Consider the following 13,493-nt stretch of genomic DNA (forward strand, 5'->3'; position numbering starts at 1 on the left):
ACAGGTGTCCTTTAATTCACAGCTTTGCCCCTCACTGTCTGGGTGGCCTTGTGCAATCTACCCAACTCTCTTGAGTCTCTGATGCCACTAAGAAAGGGGTCCTGCTATCAACTTCATGGGGATTTTGTGGGCATTAAATAAAAATCACAGAAAGAAAGCCCTTCATTCAGGGGTCAGCCCATGGTAGATCCCTGTTGGTAGGCTTGGTATTTCTAACTTCCTGCCCACTGGGTTCTCAGGCCTGAGAGAGGAGACACTATAATTAGGCTGTTCTGCTGTGGAATTCCTCAGAGCCTCGTGCCTCTCTTTTTTTCCTTCCATTGTCTCTCCCTTCCTTTCCCACCCACGGTTTGAAGCTGACTGTTCTGTCTGCAGGAAGTGTGTTAAACGAGACAATATTTGTGCTCTCGCCTCATCCCAGGGCTTTGCTGGCATTTCTTCTCTTCTGGTCCTTGGGGAACATCAGAAATGTGGTCAGATGCGCCTGCGGACCGTGTTAACAGGCACAACTCACACAGTTGTTAGAAGAGAAATTTCATTTGCAGAAAATAATGAGTGATGTATTCACACAGGCATGGATTTTAGAGATGCGGGTCTGGGTCCACTTCCAGCACTGTTATTGGCTGTGAGCCCTAACCATGCTACGTACTATCTTCAAGTGTCAGTGGCCTCATCCGTAAGACTTTCAGGATTCTGATTAGAATAATGAGAGATAGTGTTTTGAAAATTCTGGACAAGGTCAGTCACATCGCAAATGCTTGATAAATGAGCATCTAATATAGCACTTGGCATTGGAAACACATAGTGCACAGGCCCAATCTAGCCCACTACCTGTTTTTATAAATAAAGTTTTATTGGGGCACAGCCACACCCATGCGTTTACATATTCTCTATTGGCTGCTTTCATGCTACAACAGCATATTCGAGTGGCTGCAACTTCCTGTCAGTTCCTTTGTTTTCATCTAGAAGCTAGAGGTCTGCTGTGGACCCAGGACATGATAGCTATGATGGTTACGGGGTACCTCCAGCAGCTGCTTATTTAATGTATCAGTTGGGATTAAATTCAGCTACATTTAAAAAAATTATAGTGGCTTAAACATGGTAGAAGCTGACTTATCTCTCATATAAAAGCCTGAAGATGGGCAATCCAGGGCTCTTCTTTTCTATAAAAGACTCAGTGACCTGGGCTCTCTCACCTTGCCACTTGCCCTAGAATGAGACCTTCCTTTTCACAGTCCAAGACGGTGGTTGAAGTTCCAGCCATCACATTCTCATTCCAAGTAGGTGAATAAAGAGCAGGATAAAGAAAAAGGAGCAAAGTGTGTGCAACAATTCTTTTTAAAGACAGTTCCCTGCAGCTGCCACCTGACACAACTGCTCTCATTGTTCTCATGGGCACACTTAGTTGTAAGGGAGGCTGGGAAATGGAGCGTTAATCCAAGTGACTATATGCCCAGATGAAAACTGAGGGGTTCTGTTTACTAAGGAAGATGGAGAGAACAGATATTGGGGGAAAGCCACGGGGTATGCATCCCTTCGGATTGCTTTAGCTATAAACAGCCAAAGCCCAGCCTTCAATGGTTTAAGCTGCTAGGACTTTTATTCTTTAATTATCAAGAAATCCAGAGGTAGAGTGTTTAAGGTTTGCCTCAGGAGTTCCCCATGTCATGAAGCGCCCATGCTTCCATGCTGCCTCTTCAGTGTGCTGGCTTTACTTCCCCGGGTGTGGTCTTCTGGTGGCAAGACGGCTGCTGCAACTTCAGGCATCAGACCCCCATACCCTGCCCCAAAGGGAGGAGTGAAGAGGTAGTGGAGAGGGCTTCCTTCATGTGTTGGATTTCTTGTATTCCCCCAAAAGTTCCTAGAAGCTTCCCCTTCCGTCTCCTTTGCCAGCCCTTGTTCTCATGACTACCTCTATACCAATCACCAGGAAAAGGAGACGGGCTTGCCATGATTGGCCTGCTGCCTGAACAAAATTAGGACTCTGTTAACAAGGAGGAAAAAGGAAATGAGCTGTGAGTAGAAATGCCCTAGAACGATCCACTATTATCTGGGAGGGGAGTGAAATATTAATTGTTTCCCCCCTGCCTCTAGGAGCCTGATAATTTGATTCTTCCCAGATGAAAGGCAAGGAGTAAATTGAGTTTGGATCATATTCTCAAGCTTCTTAGAGCTGCTGTTTATTATCAACGTGTTTTGTATCATTACAAAATCTGGAATCAGAGGTAAAATCTGCTCCATAAATCTTTAGCTTTCAGCTTTCAGTTCAGTATGCTGCAAGGTGCTGCCTCCACAATGCTCAGAGCTATTTTCAGGTGGATGTTCTGGACAGAAAAGCAGCTTCCTAAAAATAGTTTTGCAGTGGCAGTCCTACATCTCCTGGAAATGATGCACCTTATCTTGTTGATAGGGTCTGCAGTCTTAAGGCAGGGCCATCCACCCTAACCCTAACCGGACCGCTGGTGATCATGAGATTAAATTCCGCTCCACTGAAAATAGTGCTCAGCCTTCCAGCAGAGCCGAAACGATACTTTGCAATGTTACCCACCAAGCAGGATAATTGAGAGGAGCAATGGGCAGACCACCCCTGGATTTGCAATGGAGAGCTGGAAGCTTAACATAATAGGCAAGTTGGCTCACTCAGATTTTATCCAGATCCTTCCCCCAGAGGAAAGAAAAAGGAAAGTGATGTTCCTTTATTAAGGTATAATTGACATGCAGTAAACTGCACGTATCAAAAATGCAGTCTGGGGCTTCCCTCGTGGCGCAGTGGTTAAGGATCAGCCTGCCAATGCAGGGGACGCGGGTTCGTGTCCCGGTCCGGGAAGATCCCACATGCCGCGGGGCGGCTGGGCCCGTGAGCCATGGCCGCTGGGCCATCTCAACAGCAGTGTCTGCGAGTCCCATTTCCTTCACATCCTCAGCAACACTTTGCAGGGTAGATTTTTAAAATTTGATACGTTTTAATAGATGTATAGTTTTATGTCATTGTGGTTTTCATTCAAATTTCCCTAACGACTAATGATGTTGAGAATCCTCTGGTGTGCTCATTTGACATCTATATATCTTTTTTTGGTGAAGTGCCTGTTCAAATCTATTACCCACGTTCGAATCTCTTGCCCACTTTAAAAAATTGTCTCATTATTAAATTATGAGACTTCTTTATATATATGACATATAAGTTATTTATTAGAAATATATCTTACAAATACTTTATACCAGTCTTTGGCTTGTATTTTTTTTTTAATATTTATTTATTTACTTGGTTGCGCCAGGTCTTAGTTGTGGCTTGCTGGCTCCTTAGTTGCGGCACATGGGCTCCTTAGTTGTGGCATGTGAACTCTGAGTTGCGGCATGCATGTGGGATCTAGTTCCCTGACCAGGGATCGAACCCAGGCCCCCTTCATTGGGAGCACAGAGTCTTAATCACTGCGCCACCAGGGAAGTACCTGGCTTGTATTTTTATTCTTCCAACAGTGTCCTTCTAAGAGCAGAAGTTTTTGGGTTTTGTTTTTTAAAAATTTTTATCTATTTATTTATATTTTGGCTGCATTGGGTCTTCACTGCTACGCACAGGCTTTCTCTAGTTGCAGCGAGCGGGGGCTACTCTTCATTGCGGCACACGGGCTTCTCATTGTGGTGGCTTCTCTTGTTGTGGAGCATGGGCTCTAGGCATGCGAGCTCAGTAGTTGTGGCTTGCAGGCTCTAGAGTGCAGACTCAGTAGTTGTGGTGCATGGGCTTAGTTGCTCTGCGGCATGTGGGATCTTCCTGGACCAGGGCTCGAACATGTGTCCCCTGCATTGGCAGGCAGATTCTTAACCACTGCACCACCAGGGAAGTCCCTGAGAAGAAGTTTTTAATTTACATGATGTTAATTTTATTAAATTTTATTTTTTGGTGTCATATCTGAAACATCTTTGTCTAACTCAAGGTCAAAAAGATGTTCTATTTTTTTCTCCAACTTAATATTTTTAGGTTTTTCATTTAGATCTATCATCCATTTTGAGTTCATATTTTCTATGGTACAAGGTATGGACTCAAGTTCATCATTTATATGTGTGTGTGTGTTTTCCAATTGTTAAACACACTTTATTGAAAAGACTAATCTTTCTCTATACTACATGCACCTTTATTTAAAAAAAATCAATGGTCCACATATGTATGGGTCAGTTTCTGGGCTCTCTCTCTCTTCTGTTCCATTGATCTCGTTGTCTAATTTGAGACCAATACCACATTATCTTGATAACTGTAGCTTTATTAAGTCTTGAAGTCTGGTAGTGTTAACCATCTAGTTTTGTTCTTTTCCAAGTTGTTTTAGCTATTGTAGGTTCACTGCATTTCCACAAGAATTTTAGAATCAGGATGTCATTTTCTACAAAAAGCCTACTAGAATTTTAATAGAGATTGTTAAATCTGTAGATCAATCAAGGAATAATATTAATCTTGACAATGCAGAGTCTTCCAACCCATGAATAAAGTTTAGCTCTCCATTTATTTGGATATTCTTTAATTTCTTTAGCAATGTTTTATAGTTTTCAGCACACAGACCTTTTCACATCTTTTGTCAGATTTGTCCCTAAGTATTTTATAATTTTTGGTGCTGTTGTACATGGCATTTTTACTTCAATCTCCAATTGTTTGTTGCTAGTAGATAGACTTACAGTTGATTTTTTATATTGATATTATACCATGCAGATTTGTTAAATCCATTTATTAGTTCAAGTCGATTTTTTGTACATTGTTTTGGATAACCTATGCAGGCGATCATGTCATTGTGAGTAAAGAACATTTTATTTATTTTTTCATTCCAATTTACATCCCTTTTATTCCTCTTTTTTTTGCCTTTTTACTTTGAGTAAGACCTCCAGTACAGTGTTGAATAAAAGTTGTGAGAGCAGATTTTCTTACCTGTTCATACTTCTCTAGCTCTTTTTAATCTCTGGATGCTCACTTTAGCTCCCATCTTACCTATCTTAACCTCTCCTTCTCCTTAGCCATTGTCGATCTCCTGGTATTTGATTTGACTCTACCCATGATCTGTTACATTCCACCCTAATTTCTCTTCTAGATAGAACTTGACTCTCTACTTATGATACTGTTCCCATAGAGACTATATTCCACATATCTTTTGTGTTTTGCCAGCATCCCAGACCTGATGTTCCACAGAGGAGAAACCCGGTATAGACAAAGCGGGACTCCAACAACTAAAAGTTTCCACCACCACTTTACAGGTTTTCAAAAAGCTGGAGGGGGGCATATTCTTTAACAGGTCCTCCGAGAGTAAGGTGTAAAGCGAGAGCACGCCCTAATGCGCGTGTTTGTAGTTCAACTCATTCATTCCCTGTGAGAGGACCTACCTGGGAAACAAGTCATGAGGTTGCTTGTGGCAGGAAGCCAGAGCAAAGGGAGGAAATTAGACAGTAGAAATAACCAGAACTGCAAGAAGCTGGCATACCTGTTGTAGTTGGATTCCCCATAGGCAGACCCTGAGATGAGGATCTGATGAGGGAGTAGGGGGTACAGGACCCAGAAGGGCAGGAAGCTGAGCTGGGAGTGATCTCAAGCAAGGTCCCGACCAAGACGGTCTCAGCCTGACCCCGCCAGGAGCTCTGGAATGTAAGTTTGGAAGGGCCACCTCAGAAAAGAGAGTGGAAGGGACACCTCAGAAAAGAGAATGGGCTTGAATCCACCCACACCCATTAGTCACTGGCTAAGGGCCACGGTGGAGAAGCAAACTCCCAGGAGCTCCCAGCCTTACCTTCGGGCAGGCCTGGTGGCTTGCAGCAGCCTGAAGGAGCCCTCCAGAAAAACGCTGCACGCCAGTGCAAACGCAGGGCAGGCAGGGAGCACACGAGAGTGGTAGAAAGGGGTCTGAGGGCATGTGGACAGAGCACTGACGTGGTCCACATGCACTTATTCCAGTAGAGGGTACAGGCCCAAACTTATAGACGGCCTCCCATGACCAAGCATAGCTGCCAGGGCTACCAGCTCCCCACCTGTGGCTCTTTACTCCACCACTCCTGGTATGGATGTGGTAATGGGAGCTTAACGCCTGCGTCTGTTACATTCCAGCCCTCAACTTCTGCTCTGGTCTGGTTTGTGTGGTCCCCACATCTCCATCAGAGTGCATTTACTGGTGTGACCTCACTGTCAGTGCATCAGAGTCAGACCCCCAAACCCGCGCCCCCGGGAAAACTCGAAAGGCCTTCTCTGTGTTGCTGCCACTGCCTCCTTAGGATCCTCTCTGCACCTGGAATCTGCTTGAAATATTTCAGTCTTTATCAACTTGGATGGAAAGCCAAGCTCCTTTACCCATTTCCACAGAGAGCCCACTGATGCCCAGGGCTCAGCGGGGGTTCAGCTGACCTAACTGACCTTGTGGGGAATACAGGGAAGGCGCCACAGTGCAGAGCATAGCATCCTGCCATTTCCTTTTCTTCTCTCTCTACTTCCCTCTGGGGATCATGGGTAAGTCCTGTTTTGGGCCCTGCATGGCGTATTCTGAGGCTTAAGCTTGTCCCTGGGCTCTCCACGTCACCCCAGTGGCCCATCAACATATTCCTTCCACATAAATACAGTGCTCGCGCTAGGAGGAATTATGGGGCGTAACAAGCTTCCTTCCACAAGCCTGCTTCCTAAATGGATTCCTTTTTCTTATTTGTGTGTCTTACCCTGGTAGATTCTTGCCCCATCATCATTATGTATGAACGTATTTACTTCCTTACTAATTTATTTTCATTTCTCTGTCATTGTTCTAGATATGTCTCTTATAAATCACTTATGTTTGGATCACCCTGGGACTCTTTGCTTTTATTTATTATCGTATTTGATATGAAGATGGACATAGTTGGTCTTATTTCTTTCATCCTAGTTTATGCAATCTGTTTGGGATTTTTATGCCTCCTTGCTTTTTTTTCTTCCTATCTTTGGCCAAATGTTTTGTATGCTTGTTCTTTTTACCCAAGCGATTTGAAAGTTGTTAATTCTGTTTTTAATGGGTTGATGGTTACCCTTATATTTCAAAAAAATAGTCGCTCCTATGCCCTTTTATCATTGTCAGGAATGCTACAGGCCCTGCTGACCCTCTCCATGGAAAGTGAGAGACCTAGTACACTTGCCTATCTTTCCCACCTATGTCCACCTCCAACTTCCCAAGATTTTTTTGGTATAACCTTGGCTTTCAAATCGAAGCTAATGATATTGTTTAATTATCAATCTTTTTCTTTTCACAATTATTTTTATATTTGCCTTGTTTCCTTACAAAATTAAATACTGAATTAATTATATTTAATATTGTATTTAAATATTTTATTAATTATTTAGACAATAATTCAACTTTCTTTCTATTAAGCAAGCTTCTTTTTTTCTTTGCCATTATATCAATAGTTTATTACAGGGCTTCGCTGGTGGCGCAGTGGTTAAGAATCTGCCTGCCAGCCGCATGGCACAGGGATATTAGCTCGGGGCTTTGGGACAGCCTGGAGGGGTGGGATGGGGAGAGTGGGAGGGAGGGCGATGCAAGAGGGAAGACCTATGGGAACATATGTATATGTATAGCTGATTCACTTTGTTATAAAGCAGAAACTAACACACCATTGTAGAGCAATTATACCCCAATAAAGAGGTTTAAAAAAAAAAAAAGAATCTGCCTGCGAATGCAGGGGACACGGGTTCGAGCCCTGGTCCGGGAAGATCCCACATGCCGCGGAGCGGATAGGCCTGTAAGCCACAACAACTGAAGCCCATGCACCTGGAGCCCGTGCTCCTCAAGAGAAGCCACCGCAGTGAGAAGCCCACACACCGCAACGAGGGGTGGCCCCCGCTCACTGCAACTAGAGAAAAGCCCACAGGCAGCAATAAAGACCCAATGCAGCCAAAAATAAACAAATAAATAAATTTTTTTTAAAAACCCCAGGAAAAAGAAATAAAGTGGAGAATCACACTGAATGCTTAAAAAAAAAGTTTATTACAAGATATTGAATATAGTTTCCTGTGCTCTACAGTAGGACCTTGTTGTTTATCTATTTTATACAAGATATTGAATATAGTTCCCTGTGCTCTACAGTAGGACCTTGTTGTTTATCTATTTTATATATACTAGTGTGTATCTACTAATCCCAAAGTCCTAATTTTATCTCTCTCCCCTTGTGGTAACCGTAAGTTTCTTCTCTATGTCTGTGAGTCTATTTTTGTTTTGTAAATAAATTCATTTGTATAATTTTTTTAGATTCCACATGTAAGTGATGTCATATCACATTTGTCTTTGTCTGACTTACCTCACTTAGTATGATAATCTCTAGGTCCATCCATGTTGCTGCAAATGGCATTATTTGATTCTTTTTTATGGCTGAGTAATATTGCATTGTATATATATATATATATAGCACATGTTTTAACTCTATCATTGCTCACCCCACTTCTTTCATATTTTATTTTCCTCATGCTTGAGTTCTGTATTGTGGTTTGTTTCCAAGATCACTGGACTACTTTCTGAGGAAACAGGATGAAGGAAAAGAAGTGAGTTACATCCTTCCGGAGACCTTGTCTGTCCGGGAATTCCTCCCCCATTTGCCTGGCCCCAGAATCGTTCAGTTGCTATCTGTAACATTGCTTCATTTGCTTCTGATCAAAATAATGAAAAGAAGTGAGTTGTCAGCGTGATCATTTTGTTTTATCTACATGGTTACTTGTAAGATTTTTTTCTTTATTCTTAAATTTTTAAAAAATGTTCCAGGATATTTCTAAGTGTGTGTTCTTTCTTTATTTTAATTTCTCTGATACTTGGTAAGCCCTTTTAATCTAAAGATTCTAGTCTTTCCAGCTCAGGAAAATAGCTTTTATTACACCTCCTGAATCAATTTTTCTTGACTCTTTGCTCACGATCTCAATCTTTTTACACTTACAGGAAATCTTTTTACCTTTCTGAGTAATCAGATAATTTATCAAACCATCTTTCAGAATCAGTGAGTCTCTTTTCTGCCTTATTCACTATGCTATTCATGCTGTCCGGAATGGTTTTCTAAATTAAAGAACTCATGTTTCTCATCAGAAAGCAATCTACCCTGATTTCAGATTTCCCCCTTTTCCACAGTGCAGTGTCCTCTCGACTCTTACTGAGAATACAAATTAGAGGGTTTTGTGTCCTGGGGATGCAGTTCCCAGGTTGTTTTCAAGGTTGCAACTTGCCGGAAGCCTGCCCGTCTTTAGCCCCTGCAGGAGGTCTGGGGGTGCTTGTGTCAGACATGGCTGCCACTGTGCCCAGGAGATGGGGACAACCCGCTGGGGAGAGGCCCATGCAGTGGGAAGGTTCACTGCAAACCGAAAGCTTCTGTTCACAACACCCAGCAACCCCAAGTTTTCTGGAGTCCTCTAGTCTTCTCTTAGGACCACTGGCAACCTTAGGCAACCTCAGTTAATTAACCGTACTGATCACACACACGAGGGCGGGTGGTGCGTACCACAGCCACTCGCTCCATGTGATGGGCACGGGTAGTCTGCTCATTCATTCATTCATGCATTCAATATTTATTGAGCACCTCTTTGTGCCAAGTCTGGTTCTACACATTGAAAATATGACGGCAAAGTTGGTTCTGTCCCCCCATAGTGCTTTTATTAGAGTGGGGAGATAGTGTACAATAAATAGATGATATAGTATCAAGGAATTATAAGTGCTATGAAAAATAAATCCAGAGTAAAAGCCTAGAGAAAGAAAAAGTGCTGTTTTAGTAAGGATGGTCCGGAAAGGCCTTTCTTAGGTTTATTTGAGCAGCGACTGGAATAAAGTGAGGAAGTGAGCCCGGAGGATGTCTGGGGGAGGAGCAGTCCAGGTGGAGGGGAGAGCAAGTGGCAAGGCCCTGAGGTGGGAGAGCAGTGGGTCTTCCTAAGGGAAAGCAAAGAGACCAGTTTGGCTGAGACTGCACAAGGGAACACAGGGACAAGTTGTGAAGGGCAGCGTGCTACATGGTACTTGCTTTATTAGTCCCACGTGCATCTGGGCCATTCTTGGGCTTCTTATGAGAAGGCCACATCCTTCAAGATGCAAGGCATATCCCTTGGCCAATCAGGGACATGCCTTATAGCAAATGGCGTCTCAGCAGCTCAGCCCCAGCATGTGGGGTTGGAATTACTCCTGCTGAGCCACAAGCGTGGTATCTGCTGTGATGAATCCTCTGGCCACCAAAGGGCCCCACGCCCCCGTGTCAGCCTTTCACTCATAGCATTGTGTTGGGCCAGCCACCCACCCTCTGTTGTCCACACGCCTGGTGTTAAGCTTCAGGCTTCTTGGCCTGAGCCCTGAAACTGCTGAGGATCCACTACACCCTTGCTCTGGAGAGGAACCACGTGGTGCTGTGCACTGTGGCTTCAGCGGGGGGTAGTTAGCTTGGTTAGTGGACTCATCTCCCCATGGGCTCAGCCCTCTCCAGCTTAGAGCACCACCTACTGCCTCTGCTCTTTTGGACTCTCCTAAGGTCTACCAAAGTCTAGGTCACCCTGGCAAGCCTCTTGCCCTAGAGTCCTGTCCTTCACCCCAGCCCTCGTTCTTGCCATTCTTTCCTAGCCTTCTCTGCCTCCTACAAGCCTGTGTGTCCCACTCCAAGCCAGCCTGAATTTTTACAACTGGCCACCTACCACCCTCACCCTGCTCTGCATTCAGGCTGGGTGATATAAGGGGATGAAAGCACATCCAGATCTTTTATAAGCAAAGAAACTTGTAATTAAGGGGAAACACAAGGTAATTTTTTCAAAGGAGAGTTACTAGGATTGAGCAGTCATGTGCCTCCCTCAGTCCCAGCAGACCCAGCCACTGAATGACCTTTCTTAAAGGTCTGGGCCTTTCTGAAAGTTTTGGTTTATGTCATACAGAGGTCATACACACCTTGAAATTTAGAACTCCAATATTTGCTTGACACTGCTGTTGACAAGAACTTACATCCTTTCTCAAACTAAATAGATGGATAAATATCTATTGATTTATATCAAGATAGATTTATGTCAAGAAATTCTGCCTTTGCACTCATTTTGCAGAAATCTGTATGGATTTCTCATCAAAATCTTTTGACCAGTCATGCTAAACGTTAGAATCTTTTCCAAACCACCTGGCATATTATCAAATGAGCAACACCTAGATGAGTTTTAGGGTCAACACAGCACAAAAATTGTCATCTATAGTAATACAGAGTTTTCTCGTCTATGCCATTTTTAAGGAGAAGACAAGGTATTTCTATAGCTTACAAATAAACTGATTTGCTGAGACAAGTTTCATTACTTGCCGCCCACCTGCACCTATATAGGCACCTGTCAATCAGCACAATCTACACGGTTAATAGTATTAATTGATCATCCTGTAGGCTGCGTCTCAAAGAAGCTAAGTCCAATGTAACGTGAGACCAGCATGGCAGGTGGCTCAGGCACATCTCATCCGGCACGAACTAGTTGACCTCTCCTAGGCCTTAACAATCTGATATTGCCAGTAGTAACAACATAACACACTTGCAGAGACTCAGAAGTGCCTTCAAGGTCTGTCTTGACTTTGTATCACCTTCCAGAAAGGAGATGGTCTTCATAATAAGTCCATTTGGCTTGAACTGATTCACCGATTGCTGTGTGTGGAAGAAAAGGATCTGAATCAAAGGATCCCCAGGTAGGCTGGAAACTTGTGTCTTGTGTTTGGAGCCAGCCCACCGTGGATTATGAAAACTTAATCTTTGATGTCACAAACAGCAGCTGCTTTGACCAGTTAACTTTAGAAGATGAATTGACCCAGGATGTTCTAAAATTCACAACATAAGCAGTAATTTCTCAAAACTTTTTCTTGGTAGTAGAAGGGGCACAAATTATTAATATCCAACTTAAACAGCAGTAGTTCACAGGCTACAGATTCCATGTGTGAAATTTAAATCTCTGAGCAGTGATTGATGGTGCTGGGAAAAGTGCACCTTCAGTAATCCTGCAACTCCAGCTGTCCTAGTCTTATTTAAAGCAGGGACGGTGAGAAACCCTAACACAGCATGTGTTTTTGTCCCACTGATGGCAATGTAAGTGAAGTGGAGATCCCAGTAACAGCAATAATTTACATTTCAGTGGCACAAGCCTGCACCTCATGCAAAAAAATCTGTCCACACCCTGCTCCTCCAAACTGCAAAGGTCACACATATGCTCTCGAATAGTTGCCCCTTCCTCCTCTCTGGTCCCTTCATTGATGCTCACCGATCGGGAAGCCACTTAAAGGTGGTGCCACCACTGCCTTCCTTCTAGGAGGACCCCGTTGTCTTCGTTTGGTTTCCCCCAGACAAGGATTCAAGCAAAATCCAAAGTGCCCATTCACATCTCTTGTCCACTTTTCTACAACAACAACTATTTCTTTTTTTTTTTTTAACATCTTTATTGGGGTATAATTGCTTTACAGTGGTGTGTTAGTTTCTGCTTTATAACAAGGTGAATCAGTTATACATATACATATGTTCCCATATCTCTTCCCTCTTGCGTCTCCCTCCCTCCACCCTCCCTATCCCACCCCTCCAGGCAGTCACAAAGCACCAAGCTGATCTCCCTGTGCTATGCGGCTGCTTCCCACTAGCTATCTACCTTACGTTTGGTAGTGTATATATGTCCACGCCTCTCTTTCGCTTTGTCACAGCTTCTTATTGATCTGGAAAACACAGACACATATACACACACACACATACCTACTCTGGCTAATAATCCCTTTTGTATCAAATACGTTGCAAATATTTCTTCTGCCTGTAACTTTTGCCATCTAACTTTGTTTATGGGATTATTTTTATTGTTGTTCAGAAATTTTGTATTTTTATAAGGTGAAATTTCTTAATTTCCCAGTGCTGTGGCTTTTTGGAGTCTGTTTCTTGCTTATGAAGGCCTTCACCCAAGCACCGTTGGGTTTTTTTTTAAATGAACTGTCCCGTGCCTTATTCTAATAGCATTACATTTTGTTAAGTCTAAATTCTTAATCCTCTTCACTTATACTTCTGTGCATGGTGTGGTGTAGGAGTATGATATTGTTTCTTTCCAACACCTTTATTGAATGGTCCAATCTTTTCGCTACTTTTCAGCAAATCCTATTACAGAAAGATTCAAACATGAGTATACACCACCCACGGTGAGTCCCTGAATGTAGAACACTTGCAAACTATTCTGAAAATACGGTCTGTATGTAAAGGCTAAATATATGAATATGTAACTAACATTGTGTAATTATCTCTTCATCTATTCCCCACCTTATTCCAGAAGGAATTGTGCATAGGGTTGTGCATTAGAAGTGGCCAGTGGAATATACTAGCTGGGCTGACTTTGCATCCTCTCCAGCTCCTCCAAGGAGCTCTTGTGTGTGAGGCTTTCTCGGAGTTCCTGCCCTGGGGGGACTTGAACTGGGCAGGCTCTCATTGCAGGAACTTTCTGCTTGGCTTCCTAGTATATTCAGCAAGTGCATGGAGCAGTCACAGAAAAAGAGCCAAAAATGTGTCCTTGGCTGTCA

The sequence above is a fragment of the Neophocaena asiaeorientalis genome, unplaced genomic scaffold, assembly GCF_003031525.2.
Source record: "Neophocaena asiaeorientalis asiaeorientalis breed wild unplaced genomic scaffold, Neophocaena_asiaeorientalis_V1.1 scaffold121, whole genome shotgun sequence".
NCBI lineage: Eukaryota > Metazoa > Chordata > Mammalia > Artiodactyla > Phocoenidae > Neophocaena > Neophocaena asiaeorientalis.